We start from the raw sequence: 15,052 nt of genomic DNA, 5'->3' as shown, positions 1-15,052 counted from the left end.
AAAGGATAAGCGGTCGCTGCAAATATAATCCGTTCTAAAAGTCCGGAGTCGAATCCCACAGAGAACTAAGGCTTAGCTACAACTGTTCAATATCCCTAAGAAATACAAGTCCAAACAATTTCCTAATTACAAAAGATTATAATGTTTATTTTTATCTAATTAACTAACAAATACTAGAAAGTAGTAAAACTATCAATTAACAAGGATAAGAATTGGAGATAAGATTAAGGAGGCCTAGAATTATAATTTCCCCAATTGTCGGAATCCTTCCCGCTTGTCTTCTATACTTTCACCTAAGTATTTTCTATCGATTGTGAGTACTTTGGTTGTCGTAATTCTCTCTTGATCAACTACCACAATTTACTAGATGTATTCTCTCGAACTACACTAGCTGACACTAATTCACCGCTCACTACGATCGCACCAAGATTTCGTTATCTCTAGTTCCGCTTTTAATCCCTCCGTATTGATCTCTCATATATGTTAGGAGTGATGTTGTTCAAATACTACCTAAATATGTACTATCTCTTGAGCAATACACGTTAAATAGGCATAGTCAATTGATAGTCATTCAATCAACAACAACAAACACGTAGTTGAACAAGTAGATAAATTCAAAGGCTAAATTATATTAAAACATAATAAGAATTCATCCTACAAAAGGTTATATCAAAACTCTAGAAAACAAATTATATATTCATAAAAGTATATGAAAACACAATACTCAAATTCATAACCAACAAAGAAAATAGGAAGAAGAAGGGGAAAAACTCGTAGTTGAATCTTTCTCCTTGCTCCTAGCGTGCTCTTGCCTCCAAGGGTGTTGTTTAACCCTAAAGTAGTGTCTCCTCCCCTAAAAGTTGTGTTTTAAGATGTATTTATATCACTTAGGGTTGATGAGGGGCGAAATTTTTCAATCCAACTTCGGATGGGAGAAGCTGGAATCTGTATTTACCTTCGCATTAGACGTGGACTTTGATGCAGATTCGTGTCTACCTTAATGTCTAGACGTGGACTTTGACGTGGATCTAGCTTTTGAAATTCTTCCATTTCGCTAATCTCTCCATGACTTTGCTTTGCTTCGCTGTTTTGTGCCTTAACTTTTCTCTGTTTTCGCTTCCGACTTTGTGCCACGCATGAGAATAGACGAGCTCCCACTACTTTAATATCTTCTTTTTGTGTCGAATTGTCATATTTTGATCATTTATCATCCAAACTCGTTCCTACACATAAGAAACACATAATGAGTATATTTCACTTCAAAAATCATGTAATCTCCCGCGACACACACCAGAATTAATATGCAAATATACTAAAAATTATGTACTTTTCACCATTTATTACCATCCCACAATTAAACTCTTGATTGTCTTCAAGCAACTTAAAATTAAGCGCATAGGCAAGAAATACCTTTCAAAATATACTCAAGCATCGCAACAATAACAACGATTTATATCAATGCTTAGACCCCATCATATACACTCTTCTTACATTTCTCAAGTTCTAAACTCATGCCAAGAGTATTTAAAATATTTGTTTGACTCTTCTAATTACCTAGCCTCAAAAACTGACTCCACTACATTCCTATTTGTGATTCGCTTCTTGTGCAAACTAAAGATACGAGTTTCTTACCAATCTGCTGTAAAGCATGTGCCCTCACCATCAAAACATGGATAGTAATCAGTCTGCACACTCAAATATGAGTTCAAGTATAATTTAAGGACTCATAGAATGAAAGAATTTACTCACTCTTGCAAAGAAACTCATGTGCCCCCAAAGCTCGTACCATAGGCTTGTCCGTAATGTAAATCTCTACTAATTTAATCTCGCAAAGTCTAGGATCAATTAGGTCTTCATGGATTGTAATGTAGGATATGAGATGGGTAGGATAGATATGGATAGTAGTGACTAAACCTCCTAAGCACGTTTAATACAATACACATTAACCTTTAAGCACATACTCTTCATGATCACTCAACATATTGCTACAAAACCATAAATAACGTAGCCCATTGACTTGAAGCATCTACATAAGCAATAACACATATCAAAGTGAATTGTAGGGATTTTTTTTTTCTTTTTTTAAATCTTTTCAACACCCTCCATAAATTAGTGTTTCTAGCTAGTGGCTCTCTCAATATACACATGCACCTTTTGACATTTCTATGGTTCCACTCAAAAACTATCAAATCTCTTTTCCTTCACTTCTAGAGACTTAAGTGCTTTCATAGGTAAATGTTCAACAAGATTTCATTACGAACAAAAAGGATTCATCTTGTAATGTGGGTACCAAAGAAAAGGTTTACATGATCAAATGGGCTAACAAAGGATAATATTTTATCACTGTTAGGAAAATAGATTGAATTATCAATCAAAGAAATGCCTATATCATTTCCTAAACTCACAAGACTTTATTTCTCTTCGATTCAGACATGGGGCAAGTTCTAGACTAACAAGGGATGACACAGAGTACAATCAAAATCTCACCTCACACAATGTACATGACTTACTCAGGACGGCTTAAACCTCACTCTCAAGTTAAAGCAACTAGCACAGTCATAAAATAATCCAAACACTAGGAAGTAGCAACAGGAGTCGATAGACGAGCCCAAGCGTCAAAAGAAACACATATATTCTCAAGGCATATAGTCACAAGAATAAAGAAGAAAGTACTCAGCGCAAATGCTCCAACTCTAAGCCCCAACATAAAAATGTCAAAAAGCATATATACTCATTCCATTATCGGTATAAGGGCTTTTATGGTGACTTTAAGTGTGCCGCTAAACCTATCACTCCTAATTGTCCTATTTTGTACAAAAACGAAGTGAACGAAAATAAACCCTAAAGTAACAAATCTCCTCCTCGTAAAATCTCTAATTTGCTCCATCTTCTCAACCCCAAATCAGTCTAAACTTGCTCCTAACTGAAGAGGGTCACACACTATCGATGGTGATCACGCTCTTTTTGGTCTCATTATTCGTCAAATGGAGCGCTAACTTCCTTCATCGTTTCTTCCTCTCTAGATTTTGTGCTCTCTGCTCTGTTGAGGTGAAAAATCTAATCCTATTTTTGTATTGTGATGCTTTACAGACTATGCTCATATTCAGGAGAAAAGATTACATCTAATGAGGATTAGTGCATTTTTGCGGCATGAGATTTAGGGTAAGCACGATTTTTACCGATTTTTGGTTATTTATTGTTGCAAAAGTGTAAAATTAAGGTTTCGTCATGATATGGGATCTTCTTTTTAATACAATATTTGCGCTCCCAAGCTTTAAAATTAGTGGGTTTGATAATATTTTGGAAATTTTAGGGCTTTTGTACTTGAATAACTCGGTACTCTGAAGCGTTAAATTTTAGGTAATTTTTGAAGCTTTTGGAATGATTCAATGCTCATTTCTCTTAGTTATTGGTTGCTAATAGCATATATTTTAGGTCTCTGAGTGAGAACTTGCGTTAAGTTGCTTCGTTACTTTTTCGACAAATGTTTTAAGATAGAAAAGCAAAATAGACTTAGAGGTTGGTCCACCTTGTAATTGTGTAAATGAAAAGAGAATCTGGGATATTACATGTATTTGGTTAGTTGGTTTTCTAAGTATTTTAGATGTGCATCTCATCAGATTGGTTGCTAAGTAATTAATTGGCCAAATTGGAACCAACTGCTCTTTGTCATCACCAATTTCTGTTTATTTGTTTATTAAATGGATGCCACAAAAAGGTTATTCTTACAATCCTAATGTTGCAAACAGGTTATTCTTGGAGACATTTTTACTTATTGGTGAACTGCATCAAAAAATCTGATAGAATATTCTTCTCATGTTTAATATTACAATAGCCTCCTCTTAAAAACCACCTCATAAACTTTATTCAAGTTTTTATTCTTTTTAATCACCTTGTATTAGGTTTTATCATCGAAGTGTTGTTCTTTAAGGGTGTAGAAGTTGAAAAACTAGTTATTGAAAGTTGTATTGGTATGTGATTAAGTCGAAAGTATTTTATACTTGGCAAAGTAAATCATTTTTTGCTATCTTTAAACCACATTTCTTTCCTCGTAATTTGTTTATTTTTTTCCACGGAAATTATTTATCTTAAGTTAGTGAGCAAATATTTCCAAAAGAGATTGATATTTCATCTTATTAGAAACTAATTAAGGTACAATAACTTTGGTAGGATGCATTGTGGTTAATGAGTTATGATATTGAGAGCTAAGTGTCTATTGTCTAGTTTGTTCTTAAATATTAGTCTTAAGCTCGTATTAGAATAGTGGTAGTGTGTTCTAGTTTTGTGATAGAGATATTAACTAAGGAAAAGTAAGTTCTGTTTGACTTTATCCATTTGGTGTGGGTAATTTGTGATTTGATTTGATGATTTTGTAGCTGCATTTCCTCTGTTATGGTAGAGAACCAGCTCTTTTGGTCTTACTTGTTTGTTTAGTAATTCCATTGTGTCATCCGATGATGGAAATTAAAATTTAAAGAATGGTTCAAGTTGTAAACAAATGTTGAAGGCTACTGGAAACTAGTGAATTGACCTATATATGTTGGTCGGTTAATATATAGAATGATCTATAAAAGCTTTCTTGGAGAAAAAAGAAGAAATAAGAACATACCTGAAAAGAAAGAAAGGAAAAACTTTTTGGTAATACACTTGGTAACTCTTGGCATTAGTAGTGGTTGCTTGAAATATCTAGAATTTATAACAAGTGTTCAAATAAAAAGTACTCTAATTGAAACCACTTCACAGAACCTGCATTTTATTCCGTGCTATTGGATAATCTATAAGACTTTATCTTTTGTTGTTATTTTAGTTCAGTTATTTATATTACAAATAGTGGACAACTGTAGAGTATATTAAATTATCACACTATTTGTTATTGTTGTCATATATCTGTAATGAGTAAGTAGTTTGTTCAGCTAAATCTTGCTTCTGCAATTTATATTTTTTTCCCACCATTCAGTGATATTCAATAGACTTAAAGATGTTTAAGTCGCATGAGGTTGACATTATTGTGCACAGAAAAAGTGATAGAATTGATATTGCACTATGAACACTTCATCTCATAGGACATAATTTTTCCTTATAGGTCTTCTCTACATACTTTATCTCTGGAATTTAGTTTATGAGTTTCTTAAAGTGCACATCTTATTACAACCAAAGTAATATCAGATTAAAGCATGAATGCAGTGAAAGGGAGTAACTTTAGTCTTCATTTTGATCGTGACTTTTAAAAAATATATTAATAGGATTACATAATTCCATTTTTATGGTATCAAAATGTGTTGTCTAACAAATCTTCCGAAATTTCTTTTATAAGTGGTAACAGAACTGTCCAAAGTGTGCACAAACGATAATGCCATGCCATCTTATTGAACATCAAAAAGGAGTTGCACGTGCGGATACGCTAATATTATTTCCTAGAGGTTTTGTTCAGGATTTTTCTCGCACCTTTGACTGTATTCCAGAATACGAGAGAAAGTCATGGTCTTCAAGAGGAAATGATTCTAGCCAAGGAGGAGCTCCAAGATAGTTTATTTTTATATTGTAACTTTTTTTGTGTTTCATGTGTATACACAATTACTATACATTATGATTTTTGGTTAATAGAAGTTCATGTATCATTTTGTTTGAAAATTATCTTCAATGGTGTCTCTTATAATGTTAATGATTTGTTCTAATATACAATTGTGCAATATTAGAATGAATTTGAAGCTGCATGTTTTTTTAAAAAAAAATAAAAAACTATTTATGGCGATCAAAGTTGTCACTAATACATAGTTATTGTGGCAATAAAGATTGCCACAGAAGGCACAACATTTTTGTGACGACTATAGTCACCACAAAAGGTTGTTTTTAGTGGGTATTTGTCAATTTTTGTGGCAAGTATAGTCGCCACTATTGAGGCTTATTAATGGCGACTGGGCCACAAAAGGTTATTTTCAGTGGGTATTTGTCAATTTTTTTGGCAAGTATAGTCACCACTATTTTTCATGACCCGGATTTCCCACCCTCGGGAGTCGTGATGATGCCTACTCATGAAAGCTAGGCAAGCCACGTAATATAGAATCCCTAAGTCTTTTATTTAGCCTTTTTAACAATTTAAACTAACATGTAATTAATAATGAAATACTAACAATAAATAGATACAAGCGGAAGACTTAATCTGGTAAATTAACCATAAACAGTACAACAATGCCAACATACATCTCTACCCAAAATCAGTGTCACAATATCACAGACTGTCTGTGAATACTACATACAAATGTCTGAAAAGAAAGTAAAATCTGTCTCGGAAGCAAATGAAAACAGAATACACATAAGGATAGAAGAGAATGTCGGGCCTACGGACGCCTGCAAGACTGCCTCGGGATCTCTAACTGGACCGAAGGAAGCCATCCAATGCTACGGTCCAAAAGCTGCCGCTCCAGGATCTGCACATAGTGCAGAGTGTAGTATTAGCATAACCGATCCCATGTGCTGGTAAGTGCGTGACCTAACCCCAGCGAAGTAGTGACGAGGCTAGGACCAGTTATATAATATGCAACGAAAAATAAAACAGGAATAAACAAGTGAAGATGGGAGGGGGTACATGTTGTGGGGAAACATCAGTACCAACAGTAAATTAAGAGGAAAGCATAAGAACAATTTAGAATTTACAGCAAACCAATAAGGACTCGTATCCAATCTATAAGCACTTCGTATTATCAATTGTTGTGGCGCGCAACCCGATCCCAAAACATACTAACTCTGTTGCAGCGTGCAACCCGATCCATATCATTTATCAATGTTGCGGCGTGCAAGCTGATCCAATTATATTATTGTTGCGGCGTGCAACCCGATCCAAATATAATATTGTTGTGGCGTGCAACCCGATCCAAATATAATATTGTTGTGGCGTGCAACCCGATCCAAATATAATATTGTTGCGGCGCGCAACCCGATCCCATTATACAGTTCAACACCAATCACAACAAGAGTCCCGACAAGGGATCAATAAAGAAATAATACTATCCTAGCAAGGGAATAGACAGTATAAGTAAATACGTCCCGGCAAAGGAAAATCAGCTATAACCAAATTTGTTCCAACATCTAACTACATCAACTAGCACCAATACTCAATCATAAGTAATTTCCACGAGGATAATCATAATCCTTGTCCAACTCAGAGAATCAACAACTTAGGCATTCGTAGTATTTATTTAGAACACAACAATATCAATTTAAGACTTACGGTCATGCTTGACACCAACGTATAGATACTCGTCACCATGCCTATACATCGTACTCAACAAGTAACATGTAGCAAATAGGACTCAACTCCTAATCCCTCAAGCTAAGGTTAGACCAAACACTTACCTCGATGCCACGAACACAATTCAAGCCTCTACTACCGCTTTACCTCTTGATTCTACCACCAATTCACTCGTAACTAGCCACAAGTTACTTAATTACATCAATAAATGCTTAATGGGTCAATTCTAATATATGAAAATGAGTTTTCTAAAGTTTTACCTAAAAAGTCAAAAATAGCCCCCGGGCCTATATGGTCAAAATTCAATGTTCTAACCAAAACCCGATTACCCATTCCCCCACGAACCGATATATATATTTGTTTTGAAATCGGACCTCATATCGAGGTCCAAATCCCCAATTTTTTAAAAATCTAGGTTCTACCCAAAACATCCAATTTCCCCCATGAAAATCATTGATTTTGAGTTGAAATCATGTGAAAAAATGTTAATGATTGAAGAAAACGAGTTAAAATTGACTTACAATCGATTTGGAAGAAGAGTTGTCTTTGAAAAATCACCCAAGAGTGTTTTGATTTTGAAAAAGTGTGAAAAATGAGAGATTTTCGGCTAAGTTATAAAATTGCAGGTTATAGATGTCGCAATTGCGAACCTAAACTTCTACTAAGTTCGCATTTGCGAAAATGGGCTCGCATTTGCGAGCTGGGAAATGCGACAAACATGTCGCATTTGCGACGACTGGCCACAAGCTGGGGGATCGCATTTGCGATTAAAACCCTTGCAATTGCGAGATAGGCTGGATTGTGCTACTTTCGCAATTGCAACATAGTCCTCGCATTTTAGATATCACATATGCGAGCCAGGTTTCGCAAATGCGAAACCTGCAGGCTTGCACAGTAACAGCTGAAGCCTGCAATTCGTTAAGTCCAAAATTTTACCCCGTGGCCTATCCAAAACTGACCCGAGCCCTCGGGACTCTAAATCAAACATGCACACCAATTTAAAAATATCATACAGACTCGCTCGTGCATTCAAATCTCTAAAATAACATCAACAACTATGAATTTAACATCAAAATCAAGAAATATCTCCAGAACTTTCAAATTTTCCATTTTTCTCAAATATGATCCGATTCACGTCGTTTCAAGTCCGTTTCTTACCAAATTTCACAGACTTATCTTAAATCACATATAAGACCTGCACCGGGCGCCGAAACCAAAATACGGGCCCGATACCATCGAGTTTTAAACTCATTTCATTTCCAAAACTCAAAAATAATTTCAGAAAATAATTTTCTTTAAAAATTCATTTCTCGGGCTTGGGACCTCGGAATTCGATTCCGGACATACACCCAAGTCCCATATTTTTCTACGGACCCTCCCGGACCATTAAATTACGTGTCCGGGTCCGTTTATCCAAAATATTGACCGAAGTCAACTTAAATCCATTTTAAAGGCAAAATTTATCTTTTTTCATAGATTTTTACATAATAGCTTTTCGACTATGTGCCCGGATTACGCACGCAAATCTAGGTGATGCTGAAAGATATTTTAAGGCCTCGGAACGTAGAATTTAATTTTAACACAAGTGATGACCTTTTGGGTCATCACATCCTCTACCTCTAAAACAACTGTTCGTCCTCGAACGGACAAAAGAAGGAAGTCCCTGAATCGGGGAAAATATGGGGATAACATATCTGCATATCAGACTCAGACTCCCAGGTCGATGCCTTAGCGGGCTGACCTCTCCACTGAACACGACCAGAAGGAAAACTCTTCGATCACAACTAACGAACATGCCAGTCTAGAATAGCTACCGGCTCCTCCTCATAAGACAAGTCCTTGTCCAACTGGACAGTGCTGAAATCTAACACGTGGGATGGATCGTCGTGATATTTCTGAAGCATGGACAGATGAAACACTAGATGCACGGCTGATAAGCTCGGAGGCAACGCAAGTCTGTAAGCCACCTCTCTCACTCGATCAAGAATCTCAAACGGGCCAATGAATCTAGGGCTAAGCTTGCCCTTCTTCCCAAATCTAGTCACGCCCTTCATAGGCGACACTCGAAGCAATACTCGCTCACCGACCATGAATGCCGAACCACGAAACTTGCAGTCGGTATAACTCTTTTGCTTGGACTGAGATGTACGAAGCCTATCTTACATAATCCTAACCTTGTCCAAGGAATCCTGAACCAGATCCGTACCCAACAACCGAGCCTCCCCCGGCTCAAAGCGACCAACACCGCCTACCATACAAAACCTCATAAGGAGCCATCTGGACACTCGACTAGTAGTTGTTATTATAGGCAAACTCTGCTAAAGGCAAAAACTGATCCCACGAGCCTCCAAAGTCAATGACACAAGCTCGGAGCATATCCTCCAAAATTTTAATGGTCCGCTCGGATTGCCCGTCCGTCTAAGGATGAAATGCTATGCTCAACTCAACCCGTGTGCCCAACTCTCACTAAACTACTCTCCATAAATATGAGGTAAACTGCGTACCTCGATCCGAAATGATAGACTCGGGCACACCATGAAGACAAATAATCTCCCAGATATAGATCTCAGCTAACCTCTCGGAAGAATAGGAGACTGCCACAGGAATGAAATGTGGTGACTTGGTCAGCCTATCAATAATAACCCACACTGCATCGAACTTCCTCTGAGTACGTGGGAGTCCAACAACGAAATCCATAATGATGTGCTCCCACTTCCACTCGGGAATCTCAATCTTTTGAAAAAAAACCATCAGGTCTCTGATGCTCGTACTTAACCTGCGGACAATTCAAACACCGAGCCACATATGCAATGATGTCCTTCTTCATTCTTCTCCACCAATAATGTTGCCGCAAATCCTAATACATCTTTGCGGTGCACGGATGAATAGAGTATCGGGAGCTATGGGCCTCCTCTAAAATCAACTCTCGAAGCCCGTTCACATTAGGCACACAAACTTGACCCTGTAATCTCAAAACTCCATTGCCTCCTAAGGTAACCTGCTTGGCACCTCTGTGTTGCACCGTTTCTCTAAGGACACACAAATGGGGATCATCATACTACCGATCACGGATACGCTCCAATAAAGAGGGACGAGCGACCGTGTAAGCTAACATACGACTGGGCTCAGAAACATCCAACCTCAAGAACTGATTGGCCAAAGCCTGAACATCCAAAGCAGGCGGTCTCTCATCGACCGGAATATAAGCAAGACTGCCCATACTGGCTGACTTCTTACTCAAAGCATCGGCCACCACATTGGCCTTTCCCGGATGATATAAGATGATGATATCATAGTCCTTTAACAGCTCCAACCACCTTCTCTGCCTCAAATTCAACTCCTTCTACTTAAACATGTACTGCAGACTCTTGTGATCCGTGAACACCTCGCATGCCACGCGATACAAATAATGCCTCCAAATCTTCAACGCGTGAACAATGGCTGCTAACTCTAAATCATGAACCGGATAGTTCTTCTCATGAATCTTCAACTACCGTGAAGCATAGGCAATGACCTTGCCATCCTGCATCAACACCGATCTGGCTGGTCTAGCCAAGCAATAATCTCTCCACCAAGTCTTGGCGGATCCCGACAAGCGAAAAGTAGCAAAATTGACCGCAGTGGTTTCCACTATCCCTATGTTCCTGAGAACCTCATGACAGCTGTCTAGAAAATCTTGGGGATCCTCAGACGATGCACCGCTGAAGGTAGTAGGGAAGAGCTTGGTGAACCAGTCCAATCTCCATAAAGCATCGGCAGACATAGCTGCTCCATCACCGGTCTGAGCTACCACACCCAGCTGAACTGCTCCAACTGGCTGAGCTGCTGGAGTCTGAAATTGGGGAGCCATCTGCTCCGGAGTGCGAGTAGCTGGAGTCTGGGCTCCTCCTCCAGCCTGAGAGACGGTTGGTGTTATAGGAAGCAAGTCTGCCCGGGTGACACTCTCCATAAGGCTCACTAGATGGACCAAAGTATCCTGGAGTACTGGGGTAGCAATAAACCCCTCTAGGACCTGAGCTGAGCCCACCAGAACTGTCTGGGCCAGAACCTCATCATCAAAGTCAACCTGATGCTCCGCCGCTGGTGCTGCTGCACTGGGCTGAGCTCTGCCCCTGCCTTGGCCTCTAGCACAGCCTCGGCCTCGCCCTCTGCCCCTCGTGGGAGCTGCTGCTGGGGGCTCGGGCTGCTGATCGGTGGATGAGGAAGCGTGTGTTCTTGCCATCTGCGAAAGAACAGAGTAGAAATTCAATTAACATTGAGAAACCAAAATGCACTACAGGAAAGAATAAATGTGAAGTTTTTCCTAACTCTGTAGCCTCTAGGGGATAAATACAAACGTCTCTGAACCGATCCCTCAGACTCTACTAAGCTTATCCGTGAATTGTGAGAACTATGTAACCTAAAGCTCTGGTACCAACTTGTCACGACCCGGATTTCCCACCCTCGGGAGTCGTGATGGTGCCTACTCATGAAAGCTAGGCAAGCCACATAATATATAATCCCTAACTCTTTTATTTAGACTTTTTAACAATTTAAACTAACATGTGATTAACAGTGAAATATTAACGATAAATAGATACAAGCGGAAGACTTAATCTGGTAAATTAACCATAAACAGTACAACAATGCCAACATACATCTCTACCCGGAATCCAGTGTCACAATATCACAGACTGTCTATGAATACTACATACAAATGTCTGAAAAGAAAGTAAAATCTGTCTCGGAAGCAAATGGAAACAGAATACACATAAGGATAGAAAAGAACGTCGGGCCTACGGACGCCTGCAGGACTACCTCGGGATCTCTAACTGGACTGAAGGCAGCCACCCAATGCTACGATCCAAAAGATGCTGCTCCGGGATATAGTGCAGAGTGTAGTATCAACACAACCGACCCCATGTGCTGGTAAGGGCCTGACCCAACCCCGATGAAGTAGTAACGAGGCTATGACCAGACTACCAAATAAATCTGTGCAGTTATATAATATGCAGCAAAAAATAAAACTGGAATAAACAAGTGAAGATGGGAGGGGATACATGATGTAGGGAAACATCAGTACCAACAGTAAATTAAGAGGAAAACATAAGAACAATTTTGAATTTACAGAAAAACAATAAGGACTCGTATCCAATCTATAAACACTTCGTATTATCAATTGTTGTGGTGCGCCACTGATCACGCCCAACTCTAGTCCTAAAAAGGATAAGCGGTCGCTGCAAATATAATACGGTCTAAAAGTCCGGAGTCGAATCCCACAGAGAACTAAAGCTTAGTTATATCTATTTAATATCACTAAAAATACAAGTTTGAATAATTTTCTAAATTATAAAGATTGATATTTATATTTCTAACTAATTAACTAGCAAATACTAGAAAACGGTAAAATTATCAACTAACGAGACAAAGGGTTGTCGGAATCCTTCTAGATATGTTCCCTACAATTTTTCCAATGTATTCTCTACTGATCGTGAGCACTTTAGGTGTCGTAATTCTCTCTCGAGCAACTACAACAATTTACTAGATATATTCTCTCAAACTTTGCTAGTTGGCTTTATCTAACCGCTCATTATGACCACGTCAAGGCTTTGTTATTTCTAAACCTACCTTTAAACCCGTTGTATTGATTTCTCACATACGTTAGGAGTGACGTTATTCAACAATCACCTAAATATGTATCCTTTCTCAAGCAACACATAATAAATAGGCACAGTCAATCGATGGCCATTCAATCAACAACAATAAACACGTAGTTGAACAAGTAGAGAAATCCAACGGCTCAATTATATAAAAACATAACAAGAATTTATCCTACAAAAGGTTCTATCAAAACCCTAGATAACAATTTAGCTATTCATAATAGTATGTAAAACTACAATACTAAAAATCATAACCAACAATGAAAAATAGGAAGAGGAAGGAAAAACTCATTGAAGAATTCCCTGCCTTGCTCCTATTGTGTTATTGACTCCTTAGGTCGAATCCTCGGTCTCCTTAGCCTCCTTAGGTCTAATTTTTATGTCAAAAGTGTGTCCCACTCTTAAAAATACCGTTTTCCATGTATATATACCAAGTAGGGTCGGTCCCAAACAATTATACCTTCTCCTACGCGAAAAAGGACAATATTTCCTGTCTGGACTGCCGCGACCGCGGTCAACCGCGGTATATGGCAGGTATACTGCCTCAGCCCGCCTCAGCTCCACAGTCGCGGTTTTAACCGCGACTTTTACCCGGTTCTGTTTGGAATTTGAAAAAATGTAAAATATGAAAGTTATAGACCTTTGAGTTAGCTTTCCAACCATATATTTTGGAGCCCAAATTGAGTTCTGAGCAAAATTTTATATGTATTTTACTAGACAGTATGCAATATGCCTACTCGAGTCTTCGTTTTGTTGCTTTATCATCCGTCGATCCCCGAATACGATCCTGGCTTAATTCCTTGGGATTTTACTCAGACTTCAAAGCTCAAATCACTTGAATTCATTCCATAACATCTATATAGTTCGGAATCACTCCTACAAGTCATAAAACACACCGTTAGTGCAAAACACTAGCGATTAAAGCGCAAACTCAACTAAAGTGCAGTAAATTAGAGTGTAATAATCGACTAAAATACGCAATTATAGCTTATCATCAACACCCCACACTTAAACCATTGTTCGTCCTCGAGCAATCAAACTACACTTTATATAGACACGACCTTTTTAAATAATTTTCCTAACTCATCACACCAAGAATATTTAAAATAGACTAAGCACAAAAGAATAACATCTCCACCTCAAGATTTGACTCACAAGTACCACGCATTATTCACAACTCACCTACTTACTCTAACATAGAGGTCACTGACATTACCTTTCCTTCATGAATCAAGTGCCCTCGCACAACAAAAGAGAGTAGTTCCACACAATAAAATTTAAGAACGCTTAGGAACTCAAGATAGAAAGAATTCACTCACTCTCAGAAATAATATTCATATGCCACAAAAGATGCACCATAAGCTTGCCCGTAGTGTATTACTCCACTAATAAAGCTCATTCAATCTAAGATCAATTAGGACTTTATTTGGTTATAATGTAGGCTACGGGACGGGTAGGATACATTTATATATAAGAGTGACTATACCTCCCTAAGCACTTTAATACATATACTTTAAAATTCAAACACAATACTTATGTCAAACCAAAACTCTACCTTCACATCAATGTATATTACCCCCATTCTTTTTTTTAAGCGCACTTACATCAAGAGCCACCACTTATCAAGGAATCTTTTTTTCACAACAATCCAACTACTTTTTTTTAATTCAAGTGGCTCTTACTTTTTCAAAACAGTGCACCTTTCTCCTTATTTAATTTGTTCCACTCAAAAGCCAAACCAACCACCCCACACTTTAACCTTTACAAAGTTCATTAATAATTCAAGTGCTCATGAGAGGTTATAATGGTTCAAATAGATGGTTAATTCGAACAAATGGGTAAGGCTTGTAATGTGGTTGCCAAATAAACAAGATTACAAGCTCAATAGGGTTAACTACGATACATAACAATTAGGCGGATAAAATATACATATCTGGCTCAACAAAGAAACGCCTATATCACTTCCAAGACTGAACAAAACTACTATTTCGCTTTGCAAACACACGGGGCATGTTCTAAGCATCAAATGCAATGCACAGAATGACACAAAACCTTGCACACACATGGCACATAACTCACTTAGGATTGGATTCATAGACACTCTAGTCAAAGCAGTTAAGCAAAGTTAAGATCATACAATTTAAGGTACTTATACAAGAGTCAA

The 15,052-nt window shown here is 38.0% G+C and overlaps 1 long non-coding RNA gene across 1 annotated transcript; it reads left to right on the top strand.

Moving 5' to 3' along the window:
• Nucleotides 1-2,675: 2,675 nt before the first annotated feature.
• On the top strand, nucleotides 2,676-5,631 carry LOC107786237 (uncharacterized). Its single transcript, XR_001648092.2, has 2 exons — nucleotides 2,676-3,162; nucleotides 5,315-5,631. It is a non-coding gene; the product is annotated as an uncharacterized LOC107786237 (long non-coding RNA).
• The last annotated feature ends 9,421 nt before the right edge of the window (nucleotides 5,632-15,052 follow it).

This window comes from Nicotiana tabacum, chromosome 18 (genome assembly GCF_000715075.1).
Source record: "Nicotiana tabacum cultivar K326 chromosome 18, ASM71507v2, whole genome shotgun sequence".
NCBI lineage: Eukaryota > Viridiplantae > Streptophyta > Magnoliopsida > Solanales > Solanaceae > Nicotiana > Nicotiana tabacum.
The sequence above is the reverse complement of the archived record's forward strand: the minus strand, read 5'-3'. Positions and strand labels throughout refer to the sequence as shown.